General features: G+C 34.9%; 2 long non-coding RNA genes across 6 annotated transcripts; both read right to left on the bottom strand.

Moving 5' to 3' along the window:
- Positions 1–2,008: 2,008 nt before the first annotated feature.
- LOC110911595 lies at positions 2,009–3,549 on the bottom strand. Its single transcript, XR_002577172.2, has 5 exons — positions 3,106–3,549; positions 2,754–3,026; positions 2,349–2,643; positions 2,195–2,268; positions 2,009–2,126 (listed from the first exon to the last, which is right to left on the bottom strand). It is a non-coding gene; the product is annotated as an uncharacterized LOC110911595 (long non-coding RNA).
- A 379-nt stretch (positions 3,550–3,928) lies between these two features.
- LOC118487596 lies at positions 3,929–6,971 on the bottom strand. 5 transcript variants are annotated; one of them, XR_004882007.1, is made up of 9 exons: positions 6,904–6,971; positions 6,039–6,077; positions 5,827–5,937; positions 5,219–5,271; positions 4,612–5,042; positions 4,451–4,510; positions 4,249–4,301; positions 4,097–4,180; positions 3,929–3,993 (listed from the first exon to the last, which is right to left on the bottom strand). It is a non-coding gene; the product is annotated as an uncharacterized LOC118487596 (long non-coding RNA). The 5 variants fall into 5 exon arrangements; XR_004882006.1 differs by having other exon boundaries at positions 4,621–5,042; XR_004882009.1 differs by having other exon boundaries at positions 4,451–4,852; positions 4,939–5,042.
- Positions 6,972–9,924: the final 2,953 nt, after the last annotated feature.

Genomic DNA, 9,924 nt, shown 5'->3' with positions numbered 1-9,924 from the left:
TTGTCACCCGATGATCAATCAACCCTTACCCAAACCTAACTATACCCATGATATCTCGATTGCCAACGGCACCAAGAACGTATGGTTTCTAATTAGTTCAACATAAGAATCAACAAGTTACTAACAACCAATTATACACCATAACAATCAATTCAAATGAAAAGGAATTGTTATTCTAGAAATATAAATAAAAACACAAAAGTCTACCACAAACCTTCAACACAAGATAATCATCCAAGTATCTAGCCACTCATGGCTTTAACTAACATAATGCAAGAAGTAGAAAATATTGTTTGCCAACAAAAACTAGATAAAGATTTAGTGAAAAGATAGTTCAAAGATATGTTTCTTCACTCCCAAATGCTCCTCATATACTCTCCAACTCGTTCCCTCCAAGTAGAAACCGAAAACATATGATTAAGAGCCATAATGTTCCATCAAAAGCCCCTTAAATGCGGATGTTACAAGTTTGGATCAATCGTCGCCGTAAGCTACGCCGCTTGCCGTAGCTTACGGCGGTCAGTGAACAGAAACAGTCAACACAGCACCGTAAGGTACGACCAGCCGCCGTAGCTTACGGTGATCATTATTCTTTTACGGCCATGTGTTCCTGTCTTACGGCAGTCACTTTTTACATGAGAGGGAGGCCGTAAGCTACGGCCAGGAACCGTAGCTTACGGCCCTGAGCTTTACTTTCTTCCTTGTTCTTCATCCAAACTTCACTTCTTCCACTTTTCGACTCCAATTCCTTTATGCCCCCTAAAATCCACTTCTTGGTCACTTTAGCACCTGCATAACCTAACATAAAGTGGTTATCTAATTCAAGCAATTAACCGAATAAAGTGTAGAATATGCGTTGTATAACAAAAACTTTCCACAACAAAACTTTTAAACACATTAAAAGAAGATAATTGAGATATATTTTCTTTTTTAAACAGCCAACAAATCAAATTTTATTAAAAACATATTAGTATTATGCTAATCTACATCCAAAAAAAACCAGACAACAAACTACATCATAGACCCAAAAAAATTAAGACGAAATTTCACCAGTTTTCCCACGATAAACCAACGGATTTTGACCGATGTTTAACCCATAGGTACGCCAAAACTATAATTTCCTACTTTAAACTCTCCACCTTAGGTTGTTTACGGTTGAAGATAATATTGTTTTGACTTCGCCAAATGCACCACACGACCGTTAGAATAATGGAGTAGACAACCTTTCTCCACTTCACAGAGCCTCTCGCTTGCTTATAAAACTTCAGTTGGTCCTCGAATTCAAAGAAAAAGAAGACATAAAGCATGTACCATGTATAAAATGTAATACTCACGGGTTGTGAATCTTTTTATCTAAACAAATAAATAAACATATATATTAATAAATGAAAATTGCATGATAAATAAGATAGATTAGATCGTTCATGACAGTTTTTTTTGTTTTTTATATTTTATATTTATATTTTTTTTCTTCTTTTTAGTTTTTAATTTTATTTTTTTAGTTTTTTTTTGCATTTTTTATTATTAATTATTTTTACTTATTTTTTTATCATCTCATCCTAACCCAACCCATCCTAACCCAAACTCATCTTGACCTTACCCATCCTAACCTTTTTTTTAAGATACCCATTCTGACCCAAACTCATCCTAACCCAAACGCATCTTCACTCATTACCCAAACCCACCCAACTTGCCTACCTTGCCACCCATATTAAGAAGTAGATAGATCTACGCGACAACATAAGCTTCTCTAAACAATGGATTCACTCAAAAACCCTAGTTTTCAAAACCCACCAAAACCAAACGCAATAACCACCTAAAAACTTAAACTTTTGCAAAACTATTTCCATCCACTCTTCACTTCTATCTTGTAGGCGAATGTGAACTCGAAAATCATTAAACTGGCCCACCGGTTTTTGGTACACTTGTATTGGTTCAGTTTCATTAGTTAATTTGGTTAGGGGTTTGTTAAACCAACATATGTGTGTGTTGATGTATGTTAATAATAAGTCATGGTTAAATAATTAAAATGGAAGTTACCTTAAGATTTTGCACTTGATGTGGACATCCAGCAGGAATGAAAACGACTTCTCCCAAATGTTGTTCAAAAGTCCATGGTTCAACACCTAAAAGGGTCACAAGTATCTCATATCTGTAACAGTTTATAGGCACACATAAGTAAGCAGATACTAACCATACTCCTCTTTTAGCTTCCTGGTTATGCTCCAATGTCAAGTAATATGCTTGATCGTGAATAGGGTTATAAACCTATATACATCAACCCTCAACAATTAGACAAAATCTTTAAATCAAAAACCAACAAATCAAGAGCAAATCATAAGAAATACCTTATTAATAGGACAACAATATGTGTGTCGAAATTCTCTAGAGTGCTTCAATAGATACTCCTCTAAAATCTTAACATCTTCCCTTCTAAATATATCCCAAAGAGCACCACATGTATCTCCTCTCTCATTTGAATTCGATTCCTCTTTATAACCACCAAATTTATCACCAAAACGAAAAAGACCATCAGTTTTTTTCTCTTTCATCCCGGCTCCTGTGTCTTCTCTTTAACTTCTTAATTGCTAGTTGCTACTCCTCACTATTTGATACTTCCGCTGTGTGTGTCAATATATTCACCTGAATCATTACACATCAAACTTATATCATACATGACTATGATGATCTTAGTATCTTATGCTATGTATATGTATGCATGAATGAATAAATAGTTTGGAGCGAAATAATACAACATCTGACACATCACAATGAAGTTTGGTGATGGAATCCCCTCTCCCAAGTTCTCGGGGAATTCCGTATGCAATATACGTCTTGGGCCCAAGATCGGGTTTTAAAACACCAGGTGGTAACTTGACAACAAAATTGAGAAAACCCTTCCTTGGATCGTTGTACTCTTGAAAAGGCAATGCACTGATGAACTCGTAACAATGACGTGGCCATGAATTCAGATATTTCCTTCCTTCTGTGTAACCCTTGAAAAATTCCCAAGTGCTGATTTCCACCTACATAATAACTACACTTAGTCAGTCGTTAGTTATGCAAGAAACAACCATACGTATGCATAATAAGTAGTAGAATTACCTCACAACCAGCCAAGCAATCAATAGTCTTGACTTGTGACATCTTTGAACTGACATTAGGATCCACATGTTCACATAATGCACACCACATTAGCATTGGCTCCCAGCTTAAACCACTTGTCTGCTCTAAGACGTCTTTTACAATTACCGGTTCACCTTTAGCCCAGTGGTGACGGAAACGGATAAACTCCTCTTTCCTTGGGACATATTTGGATGAGGATAATATAGGTAGTTGTCATCTGATCCTTCCCTGTTAGCTGCTTGGGAATACATACCACCGCCAGTTTTCAATGAAATTGATTCAAGGCTTGGTTGAATAATTCTGAATTTATTAAAGCTCAACAGCAACACCTGGTTCCTGCAATTCATCTACCAAATCAGTCAAAACTTTGCTACCGCCAGTTTGACCTGACGCTCTAGCGAATGCAAGCTTGTTTAATAGCTTGAACTGCAAATGAAGTACAATAAAGACAAAAAAATGTTAATTAGTAGATATTTGACAGAAAAAAAACATGTTTGGCATGTTGATAGCTATACTTGTTTAATTAAACGGGTTAAACACGTCAACCTAAACACAACTATGTTAATTAAATTAGTCAACCTGAAAAAAAAAACGTATATAAACGTTTCGGACACGACAACCTATCACCTAATTATTTTCGTGCCGTGTTAGAATTTACTACCCGTACGTCACCCCGCAACATAATCAGGTTTACTCGATTAAAGGGTATTTAAGACGTTCGAGTAAATATAGACGACATTTTTTAAACTTCATGTCGGGTCAACTATATTTTTTAAGCTTTATGTCAGGTCAATAACAGAGACTTGCCTGTTTCACATGCTCAGGTTTTGAATTGCCAAAGCCAACAGCCACGGGTTTACTCGATTCCTGTGCAAGAGCAAGCAAACATTATTCAACCACTTAAAAAAATCAATTTTCCGTCTTATTTAAATACGAAAAAAAAACAGTTTATAGTCTCGACATAACAAACCGCTAAGTGAATTGTATATGAATTCAGTTAAATCGCAGTGAAAGTCAACTCTCAAAGTCAACAGAGTCCGAATTCCGTGAAACCCTTGCAAACGTAAACCAAGATTACAAATACTTAAACCTGCCACAACGACGCAAGAAAAAGAAGCATACCTCGGCGTATACAGAAGACGTGCTACTCAATGCGTTTGTAAAGAATGGTAACCCTACAATTCAATAAATGCCATTTAATTTATCACTTCACATCAAAAAAAAAAAAAAGGTTCCGGAAGTTAAGGGTGAAGAAAAACAAAAATGGTAACAATTTTCACAAAAATTAAATAAACAATACAAAGTTCAATTATAATGAAAATACCTTTAGGTATAAAAGAGCGGAGCAATAATACAAGCATGAAGGATCTCTTTCTTTAAATGCCTGTGGAAAGATGTTAATTGAAAAATAAAATAAGTTCCTTTGTAAAGTAACGACAAAACCAAACAAAAAATATCGGTAAGTCATATAAAAAGACAGAGGACATTGAATACATGCTGATGGTATCACCTGTAGATCCATGCGTAATGCTCATTTGATGTGTCGGTTTTGAACCAATACATCACAAAATATATCCATCAATTGGGTTTCTAACAAAGTATTATTTTGGAGGCGGTTAGCAATAATAAATCCTAATGCTCGCTCTAAACAATCATGTGACAGTATGCTAGCATATAAGAAGCTGCTTAGAATCGGTTCATTCTTTGCCTGAAAAGAAAACTAAAACTAAAAGATGATAAACATGGTTTGGTTACATAAGCAAGCAAAACATGCACATAAAGACCATTTTCAATTAATTTATGTCTTCTCACCATTCAAAGGACCGTTGAAATTGCCAGTCATGAATTATGAGTATATATAGTTGACTAACTTGTGATGTAGATGCACACCTGAAAGGCAAAGACTCCATCTTCACCTATGTCAACAAAATAACACAAAAAGTTACGAAAATAAAAAGAAAAAGTTGTTGATTTTAAATAAGTGAGAGGGTTTGGATCTTTTAAATAGAAACGCATAATATACTACTGTACTTCATTTAATTTCCACATTAATAATAAAAAATGAAATTGAGAACCAAATGATAAAAAGTACCATATGACTTCTTAACAAATCAAGATGCATCAGATGTAGAAGTGTTCCATAACCTGCCCAAGAAATTTCAAAATGATTGTATTTCTGTCCACAGTTTGTAACTATCAGGTTTACCTATAGGCTAATCTTGAAAACATTGTATGAGAATTTGTTATATTAAAATATGACTGGATGATAAAAGTGTCTAGATAATCATAATATAATTAGATTAAAAAGCTTCAACAGTTGAGCCCCAATTTTGTCATGCACATCAAAAGAAACGTTTTTTACTTGAACACCAGTAATCTCTACCTGCCTCTCTAACTCGCATATCAGGATTTGCAATAAATGCACTACATGTCTATTCTGATTCACATCTTTGCTTCAACATAAACCAAGTAAGTTTCTCTCACAAATTCAACAATAAACTATCTAAAATAGTAAAAAAAAAAAAAACTTTTAAAAGATGTATATGTTGTTTGCAACAATTTACATCTATTGATGACGATTTTAGCTTGCACATAAGCCAAAAGCCTTATTTTTAGTTATGGATGCTTAGCTAAATTGATGAACCGCACATATAGAAAAGAAAACTAAAAGATGATAAACTTAAGGACCGTTAAAATTACCATATTGTTAATGATGCGTTCCAGTAGAACGGTATGTGCATCCTTTGCATCCATTTCTCTATCTACTTTCGTTCTTTCATAACATGGTTTGGTTACACAAGCAAGCAAAACCTGCACATAAAGACCATTTTCAATTAATTTATGTCTTCTAACCATTCAAAGGACCGTTGAAATTGCCAGTCATGAATTATGAGTATATATAGTTGACTAACTTGTGATGTAGATGCACACCTGAAAGGCAAAGACTCCATCTTCACATATGTCAACAAAATAACACAAAAAGTTATGAAAATAAAAAGAAAAGGTTGTTGATTTTAAGCACAGACTTACATAAATGGCTTGTTTACATGATCCCCATAAATATGTGATATACCTCAGACCAAGATTTCATGCCAAGTTGTTGTAAGAGGTGTTATTAAGGTGATTCACTTCGTTCGTTATAAAACTTCGATTTCTTGCCAAGACTTAATAAGAGGTGTTATTAAGGTGTTACTAAAGCGACTCACATTTAAAGCACGACCTTTATCGAAAAGCTAAATATAAACACCTAATAACTACTACCAGTGCAGAAACTCAGCAAAAAATAATAATGAAGCCATTTAACGAACACTTCTATCATAGTACACATAAAACACCATATACACATACAATGCAACTAACATAGAAAGACCTTTTAACATTAAAATCCTATTATGCAGACATACAAAAACCCATACATCGAACTAATGTAATACAACCAAAAAGACATGATTTCTTATGTTCAGGGCAATTTTGCCATTTTAATACATTCCAGCAACTTTTTGGCAACAACTGTTGAAATAACCTTTCATCTATAGTCGGTTCCATTTCACATAAAAAATTAAGGTAAAATGAGAGACCACTGCTACATCGAGCACAATTTTGAACGCGACAAACCATTGATAGTGAGACAACTGAGAAGTTCGTGATAAGTCTGAGACCGCTCAAAAGAAGCCATAATAATGAGCCTACTGATAAACTCTTATGAAGCCCTAATAATAATACTGATGATATTACCGTTTACTATCGCAAAAAGGAAAATGATATAAGAAGTCACACCTGCGTACTGAATGGTGGTTGCTTTTGCCGTAGCTTATACTCCAATCCTCGTAGAAGAAGGAAGTCTAACATTGAGAAGACAACATAAAACAACTGAAACTATGAAATAAATCATAAACTACAACAAATAGAAATTAAAACATAGCTGCTGATAAAGCCCTCTTGAAAAATACTCTTAACGTAGAAAAATCTTGACTATAAGTAAAAAACTAACAAAGAAACTTAAACGAACCAAACAAACAGAGAAGAGCATATCGTTTCCTTAAGCAAAATCGGGGACGACAACAACTACTAACTTCGCCGGAACCCTAGCTCTCGCCGAAATTTGTTTCTATCTGCATTTTTATCAACTAAACCTAAAAAAATCCTGACTATAAGTAAAAAAAATAACAAAGAAAATTAAACAAACCAAACAAACAGAGAAGAGCATGCTGTTTCCTTAAGCAAAATCAGTTGTAAGTCCCGTGAAACGGATCTTTCAATGATATCAAACCTAATCTTGTGAAAGTGCGGAATCCAATCACAAGATTATTCAAGAAAATCGAAAAATATGAAAAACGAAGAACACAACGAATCACCTTTAACCACTTGCACACGATTCTATTACTTGAATAAGCAAAACCGTCTAGTACAAGTGATCACTACCAAATCGCCTTCCTCTAGCTCTCTCTAGGAATTCTGTAACAATGAAGTTCAAACCCTAAAACAAGTTGTAAACTTGTTTATATACTAACTTAAGCCCAAGTCCCTACATGGGCTCCCCTTGGGCCTGCTTGGCCCACATGGCCTAAAGCTTGGCCCAAGTGACCTGTAAAGGTCCAAAACCTAATATAAACTAACCCGGTAAAGCCCAGTTCGTAACCATAGCCCGTTGGATTAATTTGATGCGTCAGTCTTACACTTTAGGGCCTAACAATCTCCCCCTAGACTGATGCCATCAAATTGTCTTCATGACTTGAATTTAGCAACGTCTTCAACGAAATCTATGGTTGTCTCTAAGCTGCAGATGTTGTGGAAGTTCTTGACTTCTGAACTCTCAGCACTGGGTCTCTTTCTTCAGATTTTGTGGTTAGCTTCATATCAGGATCACGATCAGCGTTTGCTTGAAAATCTTGTCAAAAAGAATGTGAGAGGAGGATTCTCAGCAGCTCTTTTCTTCTTCAATCTTTGTCTTTCAAGCAGGTTCATGGTACTTCTTCAAATGCACTTTCATTGTCATACGGCGTTTCGTATCCGATTCTTTTGACTCAGGTACATCTTGTTGTTGAGCTGCTTCAGGCTTCTTCAGCAACTAACAACATCTCAATCTTCATCAACCCCTGTTCTTGATTGAAATCAAGTTCTGCACATGCTCACAAACTCATAAGCAAACATTTCTTATGCAACAGGGAGAGTACCACATGAACACTAGGTACATGAAATTTCACAATTTAAATTCTTTCAACTTTTGATGATCAGTCAAATCTTCAAGAACGGTTACATTTTTTTAATTTTTAAGAGAAACAAATAAACACACTATTTTTGGATTTTTGAAAATTTTTTTATTTTTTTTTATTTTTTTTAATTTTTAATTTTTAAGAACTAAAACAAATAAAAACTCAAAATATAAACAACTACCATAACATACAATTACAATTGCAATGGGATCAAAATTCGTTCACAGGCAGACTAAGGAACACTTTTCAGTACGAGCCTAATCAAACTGGTCTATGCGATTGCCAATATGTTTTTCCACTTAAACTTTAACGCTCAACTTTCAATTTTTTAACTTCGTGATATGATTAAGGTAATATTATACTATTATACCCGCGTGTCCCATTCCAAGGCATACCTTTGCGATCAAGGTAAGCACAACGATTCATCGTAGCAGGTGAGTATACTGATGTCATCCTTTAAGATATCCTGACTGTGCAGTCTGCATATAATCCGTTTTATCATGTTTTGATTTCTTAACAATGAACACCCAAGTAAATACTAATCAAATCCCGGAAATATAAACAGCACACTCTATCATGCAAGTATCTTCCCTACCACATATTTCACAAGTCCAATCCAGATTTCTGAAATCTTAACTGGGAGTAGGTTGAGAAGAGAACAGAATAGATCTTTTGTAGAGATGGTATAATATACAGATCAAATGAGTTTTTCTCAATTTGATATAGGTTTATTGGGGTTTCTTTTGGGCACTAGAGGGCCTCTTTCGGGTGTTAATTGATCTACAGATCGACAACGTACAGCTAGGTCAGCATGTATCTGGATGCAGCAGAAGCTGACGTTGCCTAGCACCTCCAGGTCAGCATGTATCTGGATGCAGCAGAGGAGGTACACGACTTTTTTCAGAGAAGATTTCAGAATCAGATCAAAATTGTGTGTATCGGGAAAACATACAGACATTCAAATAGAAATGAGCTAATTCCAAGTGACTTTCTTTCCTGGGGTCATGTACTAATTTAGTTCTGAACAGAAGAACAACCAAGATATCCCTGGATGATTCAACAATATAAAGACCTGAAACCTCAGATGTTGGCTATCTATCAATGCAAGATTTAAGACCATAAAATCATACGCCGTTGGTATGTTACCCACATGGTACATAGTTCGTTATGTTTATATCACTTAGTATCTTTTATCATGTTGAGCGTCAAGCCTATCGACATATCACAGTAGATCCTAGTCTTTTCAGCTATGGCACCTTACATGTGTTAGTCAAACCCTTTAACACGAACATTTATTTCACTTCCCATATCATGCAATTTTTCTTTTTGGCTTTTTCATTTTTCTAATGTTTTTGTGTTTTTCTCATTTTCTCCCCCTAAAGCAATACATATATACAGCAAACTCTTTTTGTATTTTTCTTTTCTGAGTTTTCTCCCCCTAAACTCTATATATGTCTCTCTCCCCCCCTAAATTTGTGCATAAATCTTGGATTTTTGCGCAAATTTACCATTTACTAGAGAAAGGACACTTTATATACAAAGTTATAAACTAAGAAAAAGAGAGAAAAAAATATTTTTGTTTAAC

Source organism: Helianthus annuus, chromosome 15 (genome assembly GCF_002127325.2).
Source record: "Helianthus annuus cultivar XRQ/B chromosome 15, HanXRQr2.0-SUNRISE, whole genome shotgun sequence".
Taxonomy (NCBI): Eukaryota; Viridiplantae; Streptophyta; class Magnoliopsida; order Asterales; family Asteraceae; genus Helianthus; species Helianthus annuus.
This window is presented reverse-complemented; position numbering and strand designations above follow the sequence as displayed.